The following is a 20,225-nucleotide window of genomic DNA, read 5'->3' on the forward strand; positions in this document are numbered from 1 at the left end:
CAGTAGGTTTGATTAGTTCAGCATTTCCCACTGTCAGGGTACTAATAGGTTTGTCTGGGAAAAAAAGAGAAAAAAAAGGTTCCTTTCCTGAATTAAACTGATCTTGCTTACTACAAGGACTTAGAGTCTTTACGATGCTAATATGTATTGAGAATCTTAAAAGTGTTGTGTATATATAAAATCGTACCAGATTTTTATTTTTGTTTTTAGGCACAGTTTGGAGTAATGCATGGTGTGCTTTCCATTTTGATTACTCCTTTCTAAAGCTACATTCTAGGCAAGCAAGCCAGGCTTGGCTGTTGCCCAAGCCTCTTCAGACACTTTAACGTGGTGGTCCCAGATGTAGTCTCAGGGACTGTAGCGCTGCACAAGCAACATTAGGGCCCACGTGAGTTAACTGGTTTTAAATTTGCCATGTAACAGCATTTAGGGAAAAAAAAAGGCAACCCTATTTATTACCACTATTTCAAAGAAAAGGCATTTTGACAAAAGAGTAGAATGGACAGTCTCAGAATAAGAAACATTTTACTAAGTTGAATGTAGCTTTATGAAGACTATTACATGGGGAATGCAGATCAGCACAGATACAGGAGTTCAGCGTTAGGGAACCACCCTAATTATAGACCATCTCTTAGCATGTATTACAATTAACTATGTGCTCGCTGGTTTTATTAGCCTCACTCATAGAAATACAAGTTCTGAGACTGCCTTCCTTCATTCTTATTTATTGACTGATGATGGTTACTGTGTCACAGGAACTCACACTTAAAAAAAAAATTACTCCCTCTGAATATACTGTAACCAGATGACCATTCTACTTTAACATAAGAAGAAAAAAAAGCCAAGTCCATTAGGTGCTAAGCAGTTGTAGAATCTAGAAGATTCTATTCTAGTTGTAGAATTTAGAACATTCTGTTCTATTCAGAGCCTGTTCCAAAGTTGATCTAATTTAATGAGGTATACAGCTGACCCTTGAACAATGCTGGGGTTAGGGACGACAGTCCCCTCTGGTTGAAAACCCGCATGTGAATTTACAGTCAGCCCTTCGTATCCGCAGTCCTGCATCTACGGATTCAACTGTCAAGTGTTTACTCTTGAAAAAAAATCCACGTGTTAGTGCACACGCACAGTACAAACACTGGTTGTTCAAGGGTCAGCTGTATAGTCTTGGTGATTTTGTGAAAGAGGCCATTAGATCACGAAACTAAATAATATTATGTACATTTCTGCCAGTCTGTTGGCTCTTGTTGACTTGTAAATAATGTCCATAGCTGATTTTCTGTCATACTACATATTATTTTTATGTCCACCCTCCCACTCTCACATCTTAAACGACAGAGACATTAAATCTGGCAGCCACACATCAAATGTCCCCTCTGTCCATCTTCAGCGAGAGAAAGTGCTTTTCCAATGCACTTTACTCCTGTAATCAAGGGGCGCATGGCCAGCGGCTCACTGGTCTGCCCTGCTGTGATAATGCTATCAGCTGGCTGTGGGAGTGGCCGTCCCCATGAGGGCTTTGACTTCTCCTCATCAGAGTCCTCTGGCCAACAGAGGAAGAGGGGAGAGTTTGGGGTTAGCAGTGTAGGTAGGGTGTTTAGAAGCAGTATTGTGCTGGTAGACGGGTGAGCAGGGTATACTCTGCGTCCTGTGTACTTGAAAAAAATTACTACCTAAGTATTTGTTCATCAGGCACTGTAGGTTGATGGGAATAGTATAAAGATAAAGACCTGGTTTTTCTTTTTGGAACACAACCAGTAATATGAGCCTGCCTGTAATAAAAACAGGCATGATGCCAAGAGATCCTGGAGGTTGGAGGCAGAGCCTAGGGCGCTTAGGGAAGATTCCACCAAAGAGGAAGCATTTGACCTGAGTCATCATTGGTGTTTATTTTTTTTTAATATTTATTTAGCTGTGCTGGGTCTTAGTTGCAGCATGCAGACTCTTCGATCTTTGTTGCGGAACTTGTACTCTTAGTTACAGCATGTGAGCTTTAGTTCCCTGACCAGGAATCAGATCCGGGTCCCCTGCATTGGGAGTGCCGAGTCTTAGCCTCTGGACTACCAGTGAAGTCCTTGAACTGAGTCTTTAAGGGAAGTTAGGAGTTGCTTGAGGAAGGCTAAGAACTGAGGTTCTGAAGTCAGGACTGATGTATGGTTAGGTCAACCCACTGTTGGGCAAGTAATATCTGTGTGCCTCAGCTTTTTCACTTGTGAAATGGGAGGTAATAGCAGTACCTGGAGTCAGTGTTAGCTACTGTTCTCATACATTCTATTGCTAGGCAGAGGAAGTGGCTTGAAGAGAGGCGAGGACTTGGGGGTGGGGGGAGTATGAGAAATGGTGAGATGTTCGAGTAGGCTGCCTGGAGGAGAGGGGAAGAAGGGTTGGTTGGATTTTGTGTTCTAAGGAATCTGAATTTTATCCCATAGAAAGCAGTTTTAAAACCTCAACTTGCCAGGGCTTCCCTGGTGGCCCAGTGGTTAAGAATCCACCTGTCAATTCAGGGGACACAGGTTTGATCGCTGGTCCAGGAAATTTCCACACGCCTAGGAGCAGCTAAGCCCGTGGGCCACAGCTGCTTAGCCGGTGCCCTAGAGCTCGTGCTCCGCAAGAAAAGAAGCGCTCTTAGTTAGAGCCACCGCGATGAGAAGCCCGCACACTGCAACTAGAGAAATTTCTCACACATTAGCAAAGACCCAGCGCAGCCAAAAATAAACAAACAAACAACTGTTCTCAATGTAAAAAAAAAATCTCAACTTGCTTCTGTTGATCTCTGTGTTGGGATCTGATACAGGAGGAAGCATTGGGGGCAGTCAAAGCAAGAGGAGAGATTGGAAAATGTAAATTAAGTGAGTGACGGTACAGATGGCAAGAACTAGATTTTAGAAACAATTTGGTATTTCTAAATGGTGAAGTCCACTGGATGTGAGAAAGAGGGAGGAATTGTGCACAGGCCCCAGGCAGAGTGGAATGGGTGATGCCAGGAGTGGGAATGGGCATTCATTGGGTGGGGCAGAGGTGTTGAATTTGTAAAAGGGTGACGGTGGGGCTGACAGGCTTGTGTGTGCTTTGGACATGTTTGAGATCTTTGCTGGACATTTAGTATAACTTGCCTGGCATGCTGCGGTCCATGAGGTCGCAAAGAGTCGGACACGAGCGAGCGACAACTGAACTGAACTGACAAGTGAAAAGAACCATCTGGAGCTCGAGAGAAGTTGGGAGCCATCCATTTACATCTGGAGATGGTCTTCTAGGTCATGGTTGTGACAGCACTCTCTTAGCAGATGATCAGAGGAGTGGGATGAAAACAGGAAAAAGGTGGTGCAAGAGGAGCCCAGGCAGGAAGGCGTTTAGGGAAGTAAAGGAGAGTTATCAGGGCTGGGACCTCGGGTCAGCCGAGATAAACCCTAGATGTGGGGGCAGTTAGGTTTGGCCTTTAGGAGCTCGGTGCAACAGGATCAGGGCTCCATTGAGGTCCAGCATTCATTCCGCTTGCCGCTGTCTGTCACATTGGGAAGTCTGCCTGTGGGTTTTCGGTTTCTCTGTCACTACGGTGAGCAGCTCTAGGACAGGAGCCAGTTATGCTCACTTCTGTAACCCTAGCACCACACACACAACACACACACACCCCTTGGTGGTGTTATTACTGTTGTGTCAGTTGCTCAGTTGTGTTTGACTGTGCAGCCGCATGGACTGTAGCCCACCAGGCTCCTCTGCCCACGGGGTTTTCCAGGCAAGAACGCTGGAGTGGGTTGCCATTTCCTACTCCAGAAGATATTCCCGACCCAAGGATTGAAGCCGCCTCCCTTGTGTCTCCTTCATTGTCAGGGGAATTCTTTACTGCTAGCGCCACCTGGGAAGCCCTCTCCAGAGATAAAGCTGGGAGAAAAGAGATGAGATCCTTATCTTTGTAGGGCTTATGTTCTAAAGCATGAAGCTGAAGGCTCAGTGGAAAGAACAAGTCCAGAGGTAACCAGTGAAGATACTGGGATGAACTCTAACTTCATCATCCATGAACTGAGCCTGGTAACCAGGATGAATTTGCTACAGCTAGTAGGCTAGAACAGAGGAGAGGGTCTGAAAAGACAACAGAGCTGTGGGAAGAGATTTGCTGCATAGATGACAGGCTAGTCTTGGAGAGGGAAAAGTAAATTTGGAAATGGACAGAAGGATATTTGAGGGAGTTCCCCCTGAGGGACATTCACCTCTGAATAGGAGGCATTCCTCGCTGTTAAACACGAGATGGAATCTGAGTGGAGAAGGGCTACAGGAAGAGCCGTCTACCAGCTCTGTGGGCTTATAGCTGAGAAGACGTCCTTTATTTGTAATTGCAGCGCTCTGCAGCCATGCAGGCTCCTTCCAGCAAGGCAAGGTGAAGAACACAGAGAGTTGGGGTTCGTCTGAGGCTGAGTGAGGACTGACTTGGGTCGGTAGTGTGGAGTAGCCAGGGCACGAAGTCTTCAGGGAATCCTGGTGAATGTTCATGAGAGTTCGGGCTGGGCTGTGAATAAGATAGGACCAGGGTCAGGCAAATGACCTGAAAAGGAAAGAAAGGTCTGGGTTGGAGGAGGTGAGAAAATTATGCTGTAGAAGGGAAAGATAATACTTTCTTTGTGCTTTGAAGTGCTTTATATACATTAGCATTTAATTTTCATGACCATGCTAGAGCTAACTACAGAGATGTTAAGTATCGTGCCCAAAGCTGCACAGGTGGGAAGGGATCCTGACAGCCTTGGCTGCTGAGTTTGTGTGCTTGAGCGCTAACCCTGACTGCCTTGGGGGGAAACCAGACGTGACCACTTCTCCCAGGCCAAATGGCTTCACGGAAGTTTCCTGAAGTTGCTGAACCATCCTGCCTGGCCTTCTAGCAGGATTCTTTTGAAGTGGCATGAAAGGGACCTATGAACTGTTCCCTGCCTTTTAAGTACCTTTTACCCAACATTATATTTTATATAGAACTCTATATTTTTCCCACCTGCCTTGCTCATGCCTAAACATCTTTGAATAGGAAAAAAAAGACTATTTCACTGAGAAGACTTTAAATGCAGATCAGTCTCGAGTTCTTTGGGCTGTAGCACCTTCTCGATTTACCTGTCCTCCCCCCACCAAACTGAGAAGAAGAGCCCGAGCAGCTGGCACTTCCACCCATTTGAAGGGCGGAGAGACTGAAGTGAAGCTTGGCTGAAAGGAGGGGGATCTGGCTGTATTGCCTGTTGCAGCTTTTACAGTGGTTGGGGGGGGATCATATTTCCGAGTTTGACAAACGAGAATGCGTTCTCTTCCTGGGGCGAGTCCCCGTGTGTTTTCAGTGACATGGGTTCTTCTGGAGAGCGAGTTGGACTTCTGTTGGGTAAGGAGTTAGGCCCCTGGCCCTGTGCCCTCTGCCTGTGTCTGAGGCTGTGACAGGTGACTCAGAGTTAGGCTCTCTGCAGACCTGGGGTTGGGAGAGACATTTTGACCTTTGCTTGGAAGCCATTTGGAAGCAGAGAAGCTTTGCAAATGAAACCTGTAGATAACTTTATCCTCTTGTATGAAGAATCATTTGTAGAGATAGCAGTGTATATTCATGGTACCTTAGCATTTTGTTTGCATTTTTTTAACATCTTGGTTAAAAGATGTTAACTTTGTTCTCAAAGCAGTTTGGAAGGAAGGTCACTATATCCTCCATCCCTTCATGGTAAACAAATTTTCATGATTAAAAAACAAAAACAAAACACCAAAACCACAACTCTTACATGCCAGAAAAGCTTCAGTTCAGTTCAGTCGCTCAGTCATGTCTGACTCTTCGCGACCCCATGAATCGCAGCACGCCAGGCCTCCCTGTCCATCACCAACTCCCGGAGTTCACTCCGACTCACGTCCATCGAGTCAGTGATGCCATCCAGCCATCTCATCCTCTGTCATCCCCTTCTCCTCCTGCCCCCAATCCCTCCCAGCATCAGAGTCTTTTCCAATGAGTCAACTCTTCACATGAGGTGGCCAAAGTACTGGAGTTTCAGCTTCAGCATCATTCCCTCCAAAGAAATCCCAGGGCTGATCTCTTTCAGAATGGACTGGTTGGATCTCCTTGCAGTCCAAGGGACTCTCAAGAGTCTTCTCCAACACCACACTTCAAAAGCATCAATTCTTCGGCGCTCAGCCTTCTTCACAGTCCAACTCTCACATCCATACATGACCACAGGAAAAACCATAGCCTTGACTAGACGGACCTTTGTTGGCAAAGTAATGTCTCTGCTTTTCTACATGCTATCTAGGTTGGTCATAACTTTCCTTCCAAGGAGTAAGCGTCTTTTAATTTCATGGCTGATATTTTAAATATCAAATGCATAGGACAGATACATCTGGCACTGTTAGCTGACAGTATTTAGTTCAGTTCAGTCGCTCAGTCGTGTCCGACTCTTTGTGACCCCAGACAATATTTAGGTTCACTCCTTATCTTGGTATTTTCTACGGAGGTCATGTCTTAACTTGCAGGGACTTCTGTACTTCTGCTCGGTTCACTGTTTGAGGCAAGCATTTTTGTCCTTTTTTTTCCCCCCCAACACTGCTAGAATGCCCATACTGCATCACATTATTAACACCTTTGGTTTTTAAAACTGCTTACTTCTGTACTTCCCTGGTAGTCCAGTGGTTAAGAACCTACCTGTCAGTGCAAGGGACACAGGTTCAATCCCTGATCTGGGAAGATCCAACATTGTGCGGAGCAACTGAGCCCATATGTGCCACAGCTTCTAAGCTTGTGTTCTAGAGCCCATGCTCCGCGACAAGAGAAGCCAACCCAATGAGAAGCCCAAGCGCCGCAACTAGAGTAGCCCCCGCACACAGCAGTGAAGACCCAGTGTGCTGCTAAATCGCTTCAGTCGTGTCCAACCCTGTGCGACCCCATAGGTGGAAGCCCACCAGGCTCCCCCGTCCCTGGGATTCTCCAGGCAAGAACACTGGAGTGGGTTGCCATTTCCTTCTCCAATGCGTGAAAGTGAAAAGTGAAAGGGAAGTCGCTCAGTCGTGTCCGACTCTTTGCGACCCCATGGACTGCAGCCTACCAGGCTCCTCCATCCATGGGACTTTCCAGGCAAGAGTACTGGAGTGGGGTGCCATTGCCTTGTCCGAAGACCCAGTGTAGGCAAACATAAAAATAGATACATAAAATTAAAAAAGAGAACCAAACTGCTTACCTCCACTTCATTTTAGTGATGTAATCTTCTCTCATCAGATGTTAAATTCTAATATTTAGTCACTGGTACTTGGCAGAGCTGGTTAGGCAGAACAAACAAATAAATAAATAACCTATCCCTGAGATAGTGGCCCCAGTGCCCTCAGGCCAGGATTAGTTGGGGTTTCTAAGACTAATTGGCAGCTTTATTTGGAAGTCAAAAGTAGAAAACATAGCCTATTTATTTCTCATGTCTTCTCCCTCTGAATATTGATACTATTCTCATGGGTGAAGGATAGGTCATTGCTTGTTTTTAAATCATGGAATTCTTGCTGTTTTTTTTCATGTTTCTTTATTTTGGTCAGGGGCAGTGATAGGCAGACACACGGTAAACCAGTGCTTGGGACCCGTGTTCTTTTGTAGATTCTCTCTGAGGTTTGTGTGACCAAACTGGAAAACACTGGTCTGAATCATACTGAGTTTTTCCAGGAGTCTCTTGTGGGGTCCTCACATTCAATAAGTACCTATTATATAGCAAGCACTTCTCATGATCCCATTGAGTCCTCAGCACAACCTGAAGAAGTGGAGTTCGATCTTCATAAGAAAGATGTGGGCACGAAGCTTAGTGTCTGATCTGAGACTGCTAAACAAGGAAGTGGAGGAGCTAGGGCTCTGATTCAGAATGTACTCTCTCCCCAAGCCTTCTCAGTAGCAGCACAGAATAATTTGTTAATTGATGGTAAACCTCGGTTTTATAAAGCGAAGTATCTTAAAATACGCACTCAAATGATGGAAACTGGTGGCTTTATGAGAATCCTCAGCACTGCATTGATAAATAATGACGAGGACAGAGAGGCCAGTACTGATGGCATGCGAGGCAGGAGGTCTTCGGGGGACCAGTCCCGGATGGCCACTGAAAGGCATTTTTCTGTTTGAGCAGCGTGATACATTAACTGGAAAGAGAAATTACTGAGTAGTTAAAAACTTTATCTCAAATGATTAATTGAAAAGCCAAATTGATTAATAAAGAGACATTTTTAAAAGGATCTTAACTGTATTGAACTTAAGTAGTAATTCTTAAAGTGTAATCAAATAGAGGACTTATCAAAGCTATAATGAAGAAAATAGAAATCATTTGTAATTAGACAGTAATTAAAAGCAAGTACATGCCCAGTGATTTTAGAGTGCTTGAAAACAATTACTTTTCTTAAGTAGGTTAAACATCTGGGTTACAAGCTTGTTTACACTATTAATTTACTTAACAAACCTGTTCTTCAGAGATGATGTAAAAGTGAACTTGAACTTGCCCGTCTGAATTATTATAAGTACCAACTCAATGGGTACTTTTTTTAAGAAATATTTTTTTACACTGAATTTTTAAAAGTATTTTTCTTCTTATCCTTCTTGAACAATTCAGTCCTAAAGCCTCTTAGGTAAACAGAGAAGATAGCTGACCTGGTCAGGGTGTCAGAGCCCAAGTAGGATGCAGAGGCTTTCACAAGCAGGGAGGGTCTGGTGTGGTGTGTTGGACCTGAAGAGAGGTGAGAAGGGCATGCAGTGAGGTTGGGGTGGCAGCACTGGGAGACTGGTTAAATATACGGGGGGAGGATGGATCAGCTGCAGATGTATGTTAAGTATAATGGGAGCTAGCAACTCTGTTGGAGAAGGGAGTTACAAATATTGAAAGGGAGAAAACTGGAATGAATCTTGTGAAGTTAAGATTGGAAGTATTAATGTGAACTCATGAATTTTAAAAAATATTGATACATATATATAGAGAGATATTACAGGTGTAAAATTCATGCATGTGTATTTATATGCATACTTATGTGCCTACGTTTCTTTGTCCATAAAGAGGGTGAGGGTGCCTGGGAGCAGCAATACCTCAGAGGCAATGAATTCATCACAGGCTTAGATCTTGGCTTCTTAATACGATTTTCAACTACAAGAAACCCCAGCTTCTTGGACAAATGGCTGATTATAGGATTAGAGCAGAGAAGTTTGAAATGAACCTGGAATATCTTGTGCAAAGAAGTCTTCAAGGATGCTGCAGGTATTTCAGTAGGACACGAATGCCAGTTTGAAGGAGCTCCCACTGGCCAAATGTGGGGTAAATTTATCATCAGAATTTCTGAAGTGATAGTTATTAGTTAAAACCTATTGAATAAAAGAGAGAACTGAAGGTTCTTACAATTTCGCATACTTTGCAATAAAACCTGTGTATGGACTAATGAATAAATTCAAAATGGCTCATTTAAATTTTAAAGTGCCTCCCCTCAAAATACTGAAAACAAAGGGGAGAAAAGAGTAACTTTACAGTGAAGAAGCATGGCAGATATTGCCTTAACCAAGTGACCTGAGTGAACATGACCAGCAGTAGGACAAATAGAGATTGTGTCGCCTGATAGGATGCGATATTGCATTGGTGATACTTGTGCCAAGATGGATAGCCTGAATATAATCATGAGGAAACATTGGATAGGCCCAGTTTGAGAGACAGTCCATAAAATGAGTGGACTGTGATCATCTTTAAAAGTTCAAGGTCCATGAAAGTCAAAGCAAGGTGACAAGGAACTATTTCAAACTGAAGGAGACTAAAAAGCTGATTTGAACCTTTTATTTTAAAAGATCGTTGCTGGGATAAAGCATTAATTTCCTGATTGATAGCTGTATTTTAGTTACATAAGAGATTTTATTTTATTAAGAAAAACACATGAAGTATTAGAAGTGAGGAAGCATGAGATTGACAACTTACTCTCAATGGTTCTGGGAGAATGAGCTCTTTGTACGATACATGCAGCTTTTCTGTCCATTTGACATTGTTTTAAAATTTTAAAAGAACTTTAAAAATAATATTCTTAGAAGTATGTAATTTTATGTATTTCTCTCTTAAATTGTTAGAAGTACATAGAATTAGAAGTCCCCCATTTCTCATTTTAAACACTGCTGCTCCCCAGTCGGGCTTCCCAGGTGGTAAAGAACCTTCCTGCCAATGCAAAAGACAGAGACCTGGGTTCAATCCCTGGGTCCAGAAGATCCCCTGGAGGAGGGCATGGTAACCCACTCCAGTATTCTTGCCTGGAGAATCCCATGGACAGAGGAGCCTGGCAGGCTACAGTCCATGGGGTCACAAGGAGTTGGACATGACTGAAACGACTTAGCTCCCATGTACCCACCTCCCCAATCCAATTCCCTGGAGATACCACTGTTAACAACTAATGCATATTCTTCTAGGCATTTTATTTATGTATGAATGAATGTATTTATCATACATAGTAGATTATATTGAATGTATATATGGTATGCTGGCCACATTGCATTCCTAGCAATCAAAAGGCATAGTCCTTGCCCCCCCTGTAGTAGCTGTGTGGTGTTATAGATGAGGTTTTGAAAACTTTGCCTTATGAATTTTGAAAGTCAGAGAATTGCTGTTTGCTCTAGTTAAAGTAGTTTAATCTGATGTTTATATTTCTCTATACTCTGCTTCAAGCGATGCTTTAAAAACTAGAATAGGCTTTTAAAACTTACTAAATGACTCCCTCCACCCTTTTTTTGTTTTTGTTTTTCTTTTTGCCTCTGGCAGACGTATTTGCAAATGACCAACTTTCTGTTACGAGTTTTAACAAGAATGTTTTCGCTTGTCACTTCGCGTTTGAAAGAATCAAATAATTTATTTTTAGGATATTATAATTGTGAATAGATTGCGATTTTCCTCTACTCCATGAAGGAATGTAAGTAAACCATTGCTCCTGATGAGTATTCATAAACTCATATAGGATGGGAGATATGCTTGAAAACTGAAACAGAAGAGAGTGTGTCTTTCAAAAGGAGACAAACCCATTTCTTAAAGATGAATCTGATTTATGTAGTGCTTCAATAGCAAATGACTTATTTCTCAGTTTGGAGATGCAGAGCCCACAGGGCCAGATAGTCACCCTGTTAGCTTTGCAAAGACCAAAATCTTTCCTCTGTGTCACTGGCCCATACAGATCTCAAGTTCTCGCAGATGTGTTAAAGGGGCCCGTATGCAGAATGCCTGCTGGAATCAGAACAGGAGTGGACTCACTGAGTAGAGGGGATAATTGCAGGGCCAGGGGACCGGGGGGAGGAGGACATCCTGTCTTTCCTCACACTCTTACTGTCTTTTCTTACTAACCTCTCCTTGCCCAGGTTTTCACTGATATTTTGATCTAAAATACTTCTGAATTTAGTGAGGAGGACATCAGAGCCTATTGCCTTGGACTTTGATGAGGCCAAGGTCTGTGTTGAATGGGTTTCAGTTTTGAAGGTTCATGTTAGCTTAGCAACAGGTTCCCCAAAATGCTGACCACTGATTATCAACCTGTCTTGTTGAATGTTTTCAGTTCAGTTCAGTCACTCAGTTGTGTCTGACTCTTTGCGATCCCATGGACTGCAGCACACCAGGCTTCCCTGTCCATCACCAGCTCCCGGAGCATGCTCAAACTCAACGTCCATCGAGTCAGTGATGCCATCCAACCATCTCATCCTCTGTCGTCCACTTCTCCTCCTGTCTTTTCTAAGGAGTCAGTTTAGAGAGAACTGATTCATGGTGTTCACAGTGTTACTGAGCACACTTCACAGATAGTTCAAACAAAACACATTCATGGTCCTAAGCATTGGTATTTCCCAGCCCCATGTCAAGACACTTTAGTGCATCACAAAGACCTCACATGTCACAACATGCTAAGTTTTCCCCACTGCCCAGGGTCTGACTCGCCCCCTTACTGGATTCCCATCAGCCTTGCTTCTGACTGTATGCCCCACCTTCCTCTTTCCATTGATCCAAGTCCCACCACTTGGCTTCCATAGCAGAAGTCAGCTACATGAGAGTACTCTTTGCTTCTACTTTAACCTCTTCAGGTACGTCATAAGGATGCAAAAATGTAATAGAACAGACTTGGGGAAATCACCCAGTAAACTCTTTTTTTCCTCAGTATTTTTTTATCGAAGTACAGTTGATCTACAGTGTTGTGTTAATCTTTGCTGTACAGCAGCGTGATTTGGTTATACAGGTATATAACATTTTTGTTTTCTATTCTTTTCCATTCTGGTTTATCATAGGGTATTGAATACAGTTATCTGTGCTGTAGAGTAGGATCTTGTTGTTTACCCGTTCTGTGTATAAAAGCTTACATCCGCCAGCCCCAGCCTCCCACCCCAAGCCCTGCCTCTGGGCAGGCCCCTCCCGTTTGGCCGCCGCCAGTCTGTTCTCTGTGCCCGTGATTCTGTTTCATAGATAGGTTCATTTGTTGCTGCAGGTGGCGTTATTTCGTTCCTTTTTATGGTTGAGTAATATTCTGCTGTGATACCACATCTCTATCCATTCATCTTTATCCATCTGTTGATGGACATTCAGTTGTTTCCATGTCTTGACTGTTGTGAATAGTGCTGCTATGAACATAGGGGTACTTGTGTCTTTTTGAATTCTAGTCTTGTCTGGATATATGTCCAGGAGTGGGATCGCTGGATTGTACTGTTTTGAGTAACTTTCATACTATTTTCCACAGTCCAAGAAACTCTTTAATAATTACTTTGATAAATGCCACTTATGGAAGAGCTTAAAATTACAAAAAATTCTACATTTAAGATGAAAATCTGAGAGCTTATATCCTCTTCCTTTCTTGATACAAGTCTTGAGTTTAGTCATCAGGACAGTCTCATGCAGTTGAGGCCTTCAGCTTTTGCAGCTTTATCTTTTGTTTCCATTTCTTCAGAGCCCATTGCCATGTGCAGCTGAGAAGTACCTTCAGAAATCACTGAAAATTCTGCCCCCATCATTCTGCAGGGTGCCATGACCTAGAATCCAGAAGAGCTGTTAGTTGCAGGGTTGGAAGTCTAGTGGCCAGCCTCGACTTGGACCTGTATCTTGTCTCTTCTTAAAGTGTCTGTCTCATGTTTCCTTCCCTTCCCCACTTTTCCTTCTTGTCCTCCTTCCATCCAACTAGCATCGCCTTCTTTAGCCTTTTATTTCTCACGCCTACCAGCCCCTCAATAAATGAAAGAGAATCGAGAAAGAAAAGAGAAGAAAGGAAGAGTCATTATAATGCAAAGTTTTGAGCAAAATACTTAACCCTGTATCTTTATGTTTGTCACATCTCTTTAAAGTTTTAGAGGATATAAATATTTTGTCTTTCTTATTTCCTTACAGAGCATCTATACTCTATTTAGACTCTGTGAGTTCTTTATTGTTTCATTATAAGAGAAGAAGTTACGGGGCAGGACCTTTTTCATGAGCTTGCAAATTTCAATCAATCCTGTATTTAATCATGAGTCGGAAGGTAAACTTGGCATGCAGGTTCAATTCTTTTCCTCTTTGTGGGTTTGCTATGCCCAGTGTCCGGGGCCGGTCATTCCAGGTTCGCCTACTACCACTTTGGATTCCCCTGGACAAGCAGAGCTGAAGGCAGTGTATGTTTTTCCTGGCTGTTGACCTGCCCTTCTGCTGCTTCTGCCCCACTGCATTCAGAAAACTACCAAGTTACTAAGTAGATTACTTCTAGGTGTTGCAAAGCAGTTCCTGGAGCTTGGATTTTAATGCCTGCACCATTGTTTGGAAGCAGGTTAAATCTCTGAATGGTAACATGTGTAACTGACCAGGGGGCTGCTGGGCCTCATGGATGCTCTTCTGTGAGAGAAATTGACTCTGGTAACTGCCCAGCTGCCTGCGGCTCTCAGGGAGCTCTGCTATATTTGTACCACCTGCTATTGTTCTCGGCAGCCACTGCTGCTGCTTTTTTTCTATTTTTAATAAGTTGCCAGTTGTTTTTGTCGGGATACCAATAATTCACCGAAATGGGCATAGCAAAAATGTAATTGCTTTCTAATTTTTATTTTCATTTATCCAGTGAAATTATTGATATTAGGAAGACTCTTGGCAGTTGTTATTTTGAAAATATGGGTGCATTTCTGTCTTTTTTTTTTTTTTTCTCCCTCCCCCTGCCCCTTCCCCCCACCACCTCCCCCATTTCTGTCTTAAAAAGCAGCACTGTTCAGTTTTTCCATTCTGAAAATGGTGGACAAGCAGGTAGCAGAGGGCACTTTCCCCAGCACAGGTTAATTTTGACGATGATATTAATTTCAGGTGTATCCCACAGATGTGATTTAGTAGTCTGATTAGCTGTTCCTAGCCACTCCTGAGCCACAGGGGAGTGTGCTAAGCCCAGTTCTGTTGGTTGGCTTGTTCGCACAGGGGAAATTGTCAGTATTTCTTGTCTGTTTTGTTCAATGATGGTCCCAAGTGCTTGATAGAATAATGAATAATATTTGTAGCATTATAGTAGGCAGACAAGTGTAAATAAATAGGTACCATTCACAGATTATTTGTTAATATTGGGTGAGATCATGTTTTTACGCACCAGTACTGCCTAGGATTCTTTGGTGTCGACTAGAGGCCAGAAGTTTACTGGTACTCTAGATATGCTGATTCTGTGACGTTATATATTAAGAGAGCATTTACACACACTGTATTAACGGGATTACTAAAATCGCAAGATTAGTTGTGTTGGTTTGCCCACAGTAATGGTCACCAGCCTAGAAGCTTGAGGATCCTAGTGAGGTTCATTACTGAATCTTTATAGTGACTCATTAGTGTGACAATTGACATTAAAGCATTGAGAATTGTTTTTAAAGTAATTGAATAATTATTTGAAAGTTACCATTGTTAACAAACAGAAATACTAGCTTTTGTGACATTCTCAGTTTACCAATTATCTATTTGTTTTTTAAATATAATTATCTTAAATGGTTAGAAATGTATCCTCTATAGGATTTTCTTCTAAATCAGAAAAGTGGTTTTGAACCTATAATAGTGTCAACACTGTTCTGATTTAGAGAGCTCATCAAGTGAATTTGGGCAGCCTCATGGGACTTTGATTATTAGGAAGTAATAATTCCTTTTGTATTCTGACATTAAGTTGGATTTTATTCTTCTCATCTATTACAATACATAGGGACAGTACAGTAGTATTTAAGAGATTTTGCAGTGGAACCAAATACTGGTTTCTGGTTACAAAGTACCTCCTTGGGTCCTTGCCACTTTAAACCAGTTTCGTCAAGTGTAGGATGAGGTTAACAGAATTTACCTCAGAGGTGTGATGGTTACATATTTAGGGCAGTGTCAACACATACTGAGCACTGAAATATTAGATATTACTGTGGTAATCAAGGGGCTCCCAGGTGGCACAGTGGTAAAGAACCCACCTGCCAATACAGGAGATACAGGTTCCATCCCTGGGTCATGAAGATTCCTTGGAGTAGGAAGTGGCAACCTGCTTCGGGATTCTTGCCTGGAAAGTTCCATGGACAGAGGAGCCTGGAGGGTTACAGTTCATGGGGTCATAGAGAGTTAGACACGACTGAGTGACTGAGTACACACACATGGTTATTAAAATGTCCGACTTTGGTATGAGATGCTCATTCAAGAAGTTACTGGGCATTAGAACCATTTTGAAAGATGAGCAGTTTTATCTCTTTTAAGTGACTCCTTGTTTGAGAATATAATCCTTGAAAGTATTACTACAATAGCAACAGAAAATATAAGAAATTTGGAGCTAAACTTCACAAGATCTCCATGCAAGAAAATGTATATTTGTATTAGATATGAAGATATAAATAAGCACAGAGCTCTGTCATGATCATTGGGTGAGAAGGCTCAGTAATTTAAAGATGTCATTTCTCTGCAAATTAGCATTTAAATCCAAAGCAATTCCAATAAAAATCCCAGTAATTTTTCTAAAAGTCGATAAACCAATTTTGAAATTTATATGGGAGAAAGGACAGGAATAACATGTAGAAAGTGAAAGTGAAAGGCGCTTAGTCGTGTCCAGGTCTTTGTGATGATGAAGTCCATGGAATTTTCCAGACCAGAATATTGGAGTGGGTAGCCTTTCTCTTCTCCAGGGGATCTTCCCAACCCAGGGATCAAACCCAGGTGTCCCGCATTGCAGGCAGATTCTTTGCCAACTGATCTATCAGGGGAACCCCAACATGTAGAAAGACTCCCCCAATTAGATAGCAGGACTTCCAGTGAGCCTGTAGTAATGAATGCAGCCTTGAAGAGATGCAGGGTTAGAGATGGATCAGTGGATCAGAGTGGAAATGGAAAGCCTAGACTCAGACCGCCATGCGTGTGTGGAATCTATGATAGAACTGGCCTCACCAGTCGGGGGAGAGGTGACATTAACACGGCACATTAGCAGGAAAGGATGGACTTTTCAACAAATGGTGCTAGGACGCTCTATGTGATTATTAGTCTCCGAGGCTGCCTTAACAACATACCACAATCTGTGTGATTTATAACATCAGAAATTTATACTCCTACAGCCCTAGAAGCTAGAAACCCAAAGCCAAGGTTTTGGCAGGGCCAGGCTTACTCTAGGCTCTGTGTGTGTGTTCAGTTGTATCCAACAGAACTGTGGAATTCCACAGTCTCCTTTGCCTGTGGAAATTTCCATTCAAGAATATTGGGGTGGGATGCCATTTCGTACTCTAGGGAATCTTCCCAACTTAGGGATCGAATCCTCATCTCCTGCATTGGCAGATGGATTCTTTACCACCACCACAACCACCTGGGAAGCCTGTACTAGGCTCTGAAAAGTGACAGTGTTAGTTGCTCAGTCGTGTCTGACTCTATGCAACCCCATGGACTGTATGTAGCCTGCCAGGCTCTGTCCATGGAATTTTTCAGGCAAGAATACTAGAGTGGGTTACCATGCCCTTCTCCAGAGGATCTTCCCAACCCAGAGATTGAACATGGGATCCCCTGCATTGCAGGCGGATTCTTTACCATTTGAGCCACCAAGGAAGCTCGCTCTAGGCTCCCTGTAAAAGGCACTTGGGACAAGTCTTTTCTGAGCTTCTGGTATTGCCTGGCAATCCTTGGCATTTCTAGGCTTATAGGTGCGTCATTCCCATCACTCCGTCCACCTTCACATCACCCTCTTCCCCGTGTGTTTAAGAATCAAGTCAGACACTATATACAAAAATAAATACCAAATGGATTCAGTTAAATATAAAAAGATTTGATACATCTAGAAACAAATATTTCTGACCTTAGGACCAGGGATGTTTTAATCACAATGCTAAAAGCAAAAATTATGAATGAAAAAAGTTGATACATTCATGTTAATCATAATTAAGACCTTACATTCATCAAATGACATTATAGTGAAAGTAAGAGACAAACTAGGAGAAAATATCTTCAGCACATATGATCAGCAAAGGATTTGAGTCCAGAATACATAAAGAACTTCTACAAACCAATAAGACCTAGTAGAAAAAAAAGAATTTCACAATAGAGAACAATGCAAATGTACCATAGATATAGGGGAAAGTTCAACTTAGTAATCAAGGAAATGGAAGTTAAACCACAAGGTGATAAGATTTTGTACTTATCCAATTAGCAAAAATTAAGATTTTAAAACCCCACAACTGGTGAGGATGTGGGACAATGACAGTTTTTTATATTGTCCTGGTATGAGTATAAGTTTCAGTAACTACTTTGGAAGCAGTGTAGCAGTATCCAGTGAAGATGGAAAACCTGGACGCCCTGTGAGCCCGCACTGCAGTGTGTGGACAGGAACCTCTGCCCACTGAAGAACTCTTGCATATGCTTGTATAGGAGGCATGTTGCAGCAGGATGTTTATGGCAGCATTGTGTGCAATAGTGAAAGCTGGAAAACTGAAATGTCAGAAGGGGAACAGATAATACATTAAAAAAAACAAACCACATTGTGGTGTATTAACAGGGGAATTCTGTACAACACTTACATGAATGAACTGTAACACAGTGTAACAAATATATTAGTGTATTTCAGGAATATAGTGTTGAATGGGAAAAGCAAGTCCCCAAAAGAATAAAGTGGTACGATTCCACTTATAAAATTGACAGTGTATATAGTGCAGAGTACATCGTGAGAAACGCTGGGCTGGAGGAAGCACAAGCTGGAATCAAGATTGCTGGGAGAAATATCAATAACCTCAGATGTGCAGATGACACCACCCTTATGGCAGAAAGTGAAGAACAACTAAAGATCCTCTTGATGAAAGTGAAAGAGGAGAGTGAAAAAGTTGGCTTAGAGCTCAACATTCAGAAAACGAAGACCATGGCATCTGGTCCCATCACTTCATGGCAAATAGATGGGGAAACAGTGGGTGAGTTTCTGGCCTCCAAAATCAATGCAGATGGTGATTGCAGCCATGAAATTAAAAGACGCTTACTCCTCGCAAGGAAAGTTATGACCAACATAGACCGCATATTAAAAAGCAGAGACGTTACTTTGTCAACAAGGTCTGTCTAGTCAAGGCTCTGGTTTTTCCAGTGGTCATGTATGGATGTGAGAGTTGGACTATAAAGAAAGCTGAGCGCCGAAGAATTGATGCTTTTGAACTGTGGTGTTGGAGAAGACTCTTGAGAGTCCCTTGGACTGCAAGGAGATCCAACCAGTCCATCCTAAAGGAGATCAGTCCTGGGTGTTCATTGGAAGGACTGATGCTGAAACTGAAGATTCGAAGAGCTGACTCATTTGAAAAGACCCTGATGCTAGGAAAGATTGAGGGCAGGAGGAGAAGGGGACGACAGAGGATGAGATGGTTGGATGGCATCACTGACTCGATGGACATGGGTTTGGGTGGACTCCAGGAGTTGGTGATGGACAGGGAGGCCTGGAGTGCTGCGATTCATGGGATTGCAAAGAATCGGACATGACTGAGTGACTGAACTGAACTGAAATTCAAATATATTTATTAGGTTATTGTTTAGGCATTATGTGGTATAGGAAGGGGGTGGTAAACATCCACTGAGGGATAGTTACCTCTTAGGATGGGAAAAGGTGAGGTCACAGAGGGTACCAGGGACTCTAGTCTTCAGCTAAGTACTGGGTATGTAGATATTCTTTTGTGTGTACTAAATGTTTAATAGTAAAAAATTTAAAAACTTTTAAAAAGTTACTCTCAGAAGTTTTCTCGTTTTTAAGAGTAGAAAAAGATGTCAAGTCTCTATCCAAAAAGTAACTCAAGCACCAAATACTTATTTTTGCACGTTTTGAATTCTTTGTAGCTTAGAGATGCTGGAAACGGAGAAGGGAAAGGCAGGCCCAGTGATCCTTGTCTGTCTTATGTCTCTGGCAGTGAGGAGGCTCCTGCCACTGCAGACGTGACATTGTGTCTCAAGACTCTGCTGAAGGGGTTTTTATGGGCATGTGAAAGCATATTCACATTTTTAACAAAGTAACAGTATGCCCATCTCCTTCATTTCATTTTTTCCTGGCATGTGAGTAACTGAGCCAGATGGAAAATGTTTCCCACATTAGGTTCTCTTTCAACATGTCAGCCATTTAATTTTATTGTCCCTAATCTCCTGTTGATAAGACTTCAGAATGTGAGTGGTTGACTAGGAGAGTCCGATTTATTCTAGTCAAGGTTGATGGCAGCCTGTTCTTGGGGCAGCCTTCCTTCGGAACATTTACTTCCCCACCAAGTTCTCCGGCACAGAAGCTTTTAAAGAGCTTGCACCTGCCCCTTTCCATTCAAACCATATACTGAACAGAGAGTAAGCACAGTAAAGAAAACCAGCTTTCGTTCCTCCAGCCCCTCAGGACATGTAGTCATCTGTCTGGCAAGAAAAACCCAGATCTTCGTCTCACCAAAGTAATAGGGAAAATTCAGTATTTAGCAAAAGAAAAAATTTAAGAACGAGGGCTTGGCATCAGGCCTCAGATCTGCCTCTTGTGTGTAAAAACTTTGTCATTTACTTAAAGTCGCTGAGTTTCAGTTTTCTCACATAGCTCCAATCCCATAGTTTTAAGGGTTAAAGGACTGATAGATGTTAAACACGTGGTTTTGGACCAGCCCTGACTTTCATACAAAAAGCAGACACAGGTTGGGGCCTTTGGTCAGACATCTCTCCTGCCTCCCGCCCCTCAGGTTTCACAGGACACGTCATCTCTCCTTGCCATTTAACTAGTTGTTTGAGCCTGGGCTGGTCACATAAAATCTTTGAAAAGGCTTCTTCGACTATAAAACAGAGATTGCAATATCTGTGTCACGTTTTTGT

The 20,225-nt window shown here is 42.6% G+C and overlaps 1 protein-coding gene and 1 long non-coding RNA gene across 11 annotated transcripts in view; one reads left to right on the forward strand and one right to left on the reverse strand.

The window, feature by feature from the left end:
* TNRC6B (trinucleotide repeat containing adaptor 6B) overlaps nucleotides 1-20,225 on the forward strand; it is a 252,531-nt gene that overhangs the window by 133,988 nt on the left and 98,318 nt on the right. The window contains exon 1 of one of the 10 annotated variants that reach the window (XM_059886485.1): nucleotides 8,101-12,034. The exons of the other annotated variants lie outside the window; for them this stretch is intronic. The gene's annotated coding sequence lies outside the window, so the exon portion shown is untranslated. Of the gene's footprint in view, nucleotides 1-8,100; nucleotides 12,035-20,225 lie in introns of those variants that run through there. 10 annotated transcript variants of the gene reach the window in all.
* On the reverse strand, nucleotides 6,677-11,581 carry LOC132345361 (uncharacterized). Its single transcript, XR_009494680.1, has 4 exons — nucleotides 11,496-11,581; nucleotides 8,609-8,684; nucleotides 7,936-8,106; nucleotides 6,677-7,253 (listed from the first exon to the last, which is right to left on the reverse strand). It is a non-coding gene; the product is annotated as an uncharacterized lncRNA (long non-coding RNA).

Source organism: Bos taurus, chromosome 5, assembly GCF_002263795.3.
Source record: "Bos taurus isolate L1 Dominette 01449 registration number 42190680 breed Hereford chromosome 5, ARS-UCD2.0, whole genome shotgun sequence".
Classification (NCBI taxonomy): Eukaryota; Metazoa; Chordata; class Mammalia; order Artiodactyla; family Bovidae; genus Bos; species Bos taurus.